The following is a 5,527-nucleotide window of genomic DNA, read 5'->3' on the forward strand; positions in this document are numbered from 1 at the left end:
TACACTATTATATATCTATGATAGTATCACATGCTTTGACAATATCTAAGGGGTCTACTTTTGCAATGACAATTGTTTTCAAAAATTGATACCGAGCTACTTTTGTTTTGAGGTGAGTAGTTTTAATTTATCACTAAATTTGGTCTTATAGTCACTTGTACGGACCGAATACTTAAGAAATTATCAAGTACCTATGCCCTGACGCCGAAAATACTTCGTGTGAATTGTGTATATTTGCTGTAGTAAAACAAAAGAAAAATTAAGGAAAAACGGGAATTTTTACGCAAAATTGATTTTTAACAAAATCAATTTTGATTTTTGGTGTAACTTTAAAACGAACGACCGTAGTTAGGTGCATGAAATTTTTACTAGTTGTTTATATTTCCATTTTCTATGCATGATAAAATTTTCAAAATATTTTGATTTGTTATGAGCTGTTTACGGACATTTTCAGTTTCCAATTTCATTAGTTTTAGTTTCTGAGTGGAACGATAAATGTATTAATTTTTTTTTATTTTTTTTTGTGTCTGTCATCACCTTTTCATCATTGAATACAAATTTAATACTATCCATTATACAGTGATCCACTTGTAACTTACTGTACAGCAGAGCGACATCCCCTTACCCAACTTTTTTTTCTATGAATGTCAATTATTTGTTGAGTAAAAGTACTTGAAAATTTAATACATGGCTCCTACTATATTATTACAATGACATTTGAAAAATATTAAAAATCCTTGGTCACAATTTTTTTTTTATTAGCATTTAAAGTTTACAAATTGACAACATATGTAAAAATCACGAAAATTAGCAAATTATTTTGAGTTAAGAATTCGTAAAAGTTTTTCTTTTTAAATCTAAGATTTGAAAATGTATTACAAGATTCTACATAATATTGTCTACATTTATCAAAAAAAAAAAATGTCTACAAGGAAAGTCAAATAAATTTTTAAGAGCGTTTGAAATTCATATTTTAGTACAATATTTGATTTTCGCTCGATTTCTCATTTGACGATTTTCTTATTTTATTGTAATTAAAAAACCAATGACTGTAGATACTTAAAAGTTTCACCGAATGTTTATATTAGCATTTTCTATATACGATAAAATTTTGAAAATAATTTGACTCTTTTTGAGCTGTTTACCGACATGTTCTGTTTTCAATTTTTTTAGTTTTTTTTTTCTACAAATATCAATAAAATTTTGTTTGTTGGGTAAAAAAGCGAGAAAATTTAATGCAAGGCTCCTGATATATTGTTACAATAGCAGTTGAAAAATATTAAAAATACATATGCACAATTTTTTTTATAAGCATTTAAAGATCGAATTTTGACAAAATTTATCAAATTTAAGATTCAATAATTATTTTGTAGTTAAAAATTTACAAATTGGTCAACTTTTATACCTAAGGATTGAAAATTTAAAACAAGATTCCACGTAAGTAGTTAATTCTGTTACCAAAAAATCTAAAAGCACATAAGCTCAGTTTATTTTTATACTCGTTTTAAGTTCAAATTTGGACGAAATTACATATTAAAATACCTAGAATAACTATTTTAGTTATATATTATAACATAATATTAGTCGTGGGTACTTGAAACTTCTAAAGTATACTATTATATATCTATGATAGTACCACGATTTGTTGTTGATGTATAACGCGTTATAAGTACCTAATGGATATTGTGATATGATTAATTTGGAATTTATTATAGATACCTATTATTGGTCAATTTTTTTTTAATACCATAGATAAGTATAATAATATATCTTATACCTAGACTTACATACCATATCCGCTCAGAATCGTTTTTCTTATACAGTGATATTATATCATTGAATTCAAATTTAATACTATCCATTATACAATTACCCACAAATTATTTTCAAGCCAGGTATTAATTGTTTCCGAGGAGCGTGTAGCCAGTATATTAACTACATTATTTAAAATACCGCTAACTAAAATTAAGGTATCATCAGCAAAACTAATTATTTTAACGGATTCCATAGTTAATTGGTAAAAAGTTACTTAAACCGTTATCCACTCTAACTGCTTGATATCTTCCAACCAAAAAGGATGAGAATAGAATAAGTTCTTTACCGCGAACACCAGCATATTCAAGCTTACTGATTAAAATATTATGGTTTACCTACTCGAATGCTTTTTTTAGATCAAGAAAAACGCCCATTACTTTATTATTATTATCTAAACTTTAAATTGTTGATATTCTTGACTGAAAACCATATTGGTTTTTTGAAAAAAATGTATTTTTTATTAAATCGTATAAACGTTTTTTTTTAACATTTCTCAAATATTTTACTAATAGATAGTGAAAGTTAAATAGTTCTATAATTGTCGCAGATTTTCTTATCTTTGTTTTAAATAAAGGAACAATAATACATTTTTTAAAACAAACAGTAAAAACTCCAAGTTCAATAGCCTTATTAAATAATAAAGAAAGAGGTAAAGATATTTTTTTAGGCGATCTTTTTAAAAAATAATTTGTCATTCCATATTCATAATATGAACACACTCATCTTTTAATAAGCTTAAATAGTTCTCAACTTCATCAACTGAAATCGGATTTAGAAATAATGATTCATCTACGTGACAAATATATCCTATCTAATTTATGATAACTTTTTTTTAAAAATATTTTTTGATACATTCTCACAAACATTGGTAAAATGATCATTTAGAATAATATTACAAATTTCAAATTTATCTTCAACTATTTTATAATCATTTTTATAAAGCGAGGCAATCAGAATTTTAGGTTTATTTTTACTATCAATAATTTCATTTATAATACACCATTTAGATTTAGTACAGTAGACGCCGCTTATAAGACTCACGGATATAAGGTTCAGTCGCTTATTAGACTCAAAATCGTCTGGAACAGTCCAAGCGTATCCTAATACATTAAAAAAAAATCGGTTATAAGACTCAACACTTCCGCTATAAGACTCAAATTTCGTAAAACAAATAGTAGAAAATAAACTTTTTTGGTTATAATTTAGAAATAAATTGCTATTGAAAAATTAAATAATATTCATGTTGATTATTTCTAGTTTTTGTTGGTACCTTATAACGTATAATAATTTTTATCGCAGATAAAAGTTCACATTTACCGCAACGATTATCGTTATTCAAGCTGTCCATCACCGTGGTACTAATTTCAATATACAATACGAATACGAACAGTATATTTTCGGAATACCTATTGGAACAAAATAAAAAACAAACCAAAATTAAAAAAATTTTTCAAAAGTAATTTTTCAAAATAAATAATAAATAATATTTTTTTATTTATGTATAATTTTTATAATATTTTTATATGTAATTATAATTTTAATTTTTTTCTTATCAGGATTATTAAATTTATTCAATAATAAGTATGTAATATTATGTAATATGTGTTAAAGTATTAAAATTGAAGCAAAATATGTAATTAAATAAAATTTATAAATACATAATTAATTTTTTTTTCCCACTTCACCTATAAGATTCATTCGGTTATAAGACTCACTTTGTGCTCGCCCCAAAGTGAGTCTTATAAGCGGCGTCTACTGTATTAGAAATTACTTGTATGATTTAATTCTGATAGTGTAGTATACGTGCATTTTTCATAATAATAATTTAAGGTAGATTTCTGTATTTTGAGAATTCAGTAGCAAAATTTAGATCAAAAGGCCTCTTTTGTTTTTTTTGTACATTTTTTCTTATTTATAATTGAAACTAAGATACCCCTTGTTATCCATTTTTTTAGTTTAATAAATTTTCGGCAATTTTGTATTTTAACTTCATTTGTACAACTATTTATAGCAGTACCTACTAATTTTTTCACTGAACATAGTTAATGCATCATTAATAGACAGATTAAAAAAATGTTTATTCCAATCTTCGCTATTTAAGATTGAATTTAATCTGTTATAATTAATCTTTTTAATTGTAGTTTGATTAAAAGAAACATATTTAGATTTTTTTATTGTTTTTCAGAGAATTGACATCTGTTAAAATAGAAGTAAGTACTCAAGTACCATAATGATCAGTAATACTAATACGTATAATATAACTAGAGATAAGGTTATAATCTATATTTTTTTTAAATATGTGATCAATATTACTATTAGCATTGAGTACCTATAATTGAATATTGTTGTAAAACGATAATATTATACAAGTACCTAATTTTATTACTATTATTTTACCACACCACAATAATAAAATAATATTGTTAATTACTGGTAGCGCGCTCTATTGTCAGTGACATTGAACTAATCTAGCGTAGCATAAAATATCGAGCACTGTTTCTCTATACTATCTATACTCAATGCTATTAGATTATTAGAATCATTCTGGCTTCTAGTTATAACATTTATACTAGAGAAAAAAACATGTTTATTCATAATGTTGAGATAATTAGTTGCATTAGAATTATCGGACAAAATAGTAATATTAATATCACCATATTATATATAATGAAACATATTTTTGTTATTTATACTAAGAAAATTGTCGAGGGAATATAAAAAAAATCAACATTGTAACTTGGTGATCTGTATATTCCAGTAACCTGGTAGTTAATTTTATTAATTAAGATAATTATATCTAATGAGTTCAAAAAATCAATTGCATTATAGTTTATACTCGATATAGAAAAACAATATTTTACAAAAATGGATTTAAAGTTCGAATTTTGACAAAATTTATCTAATTTAAAATTTAATAATTATTTTGTAGTTAAAAATTTATAAAGTGTTCAACTTTTATAGATAAGAATTGAAATTTTAAAACAAGTTTCATTGTAAATAGGTTATATATAAATTACTTTGTTCACAATAATATCATTAAATATACTTAGTAATATCATACGCTATCTGACAGTCTTCGCTCAAAATCGTTTTTCTTATACAATAATATTATATCATTGAATTAAAATTTAACACCATCCATTACAGTGACCCACTTTTAACGTACTGTACAGCAGGAGCGACATCCACTTACCTACCTTTTTTTTATCTTTATTTTAAATTTTAAATATTCTTAAAATGTTGTTATTTTAATTATTAAAATAATAAGCTTCACCCTTAAACTTTAAAGTAAACATTGATAAGGCTTATCTATATAAGTAAATAAGTTAAATGACATTTTTCTTTATGGGGGGGGGGGGGGGGGGCGCCAATTTTTATTTTGCCAAGAGCCCCGTTATTGATCGGCCCGGCTCTGGTATGACATATCAATTTGTCTAAATATTGTCTTAAAACAATTTAAACATCATTTCAATCTACAAAATTATTTTGTTTATTTTGAAAGTCGAATACAAAGTCAAATAACAATAAAATATAAATTTGATATCTCAAAAACATTATTTTCTCGATTTTTCGTAATCGGTGATTTTACGCTAAGATTACGTCTTAAACACAGAAAAAAAATATTATGATTCTGCGTAAATACGTTTTGTCCATGTTGCGCCTGGATCAGAGAGAGAAAACAAAAAATGTTGCTCTGAAATAATAATTGATA

The sequence above is a fragment of the Acyrthosiphon pisum genome, chromosome X (assembly GCF_005508785.2).
Source record: "Acyrthosiphon pisum isolate AL4f chromosome X, pea_aphid_22Mar2018_4r6ur, whole genome shotgun sequence".
Taxonomy (NCBI): Eukaryota; Metazoa; Arthropoda; class Insecta; order Hemiptera; family Aphididae; genus Acyrthosiphon; species Acyrthosiphon pisum.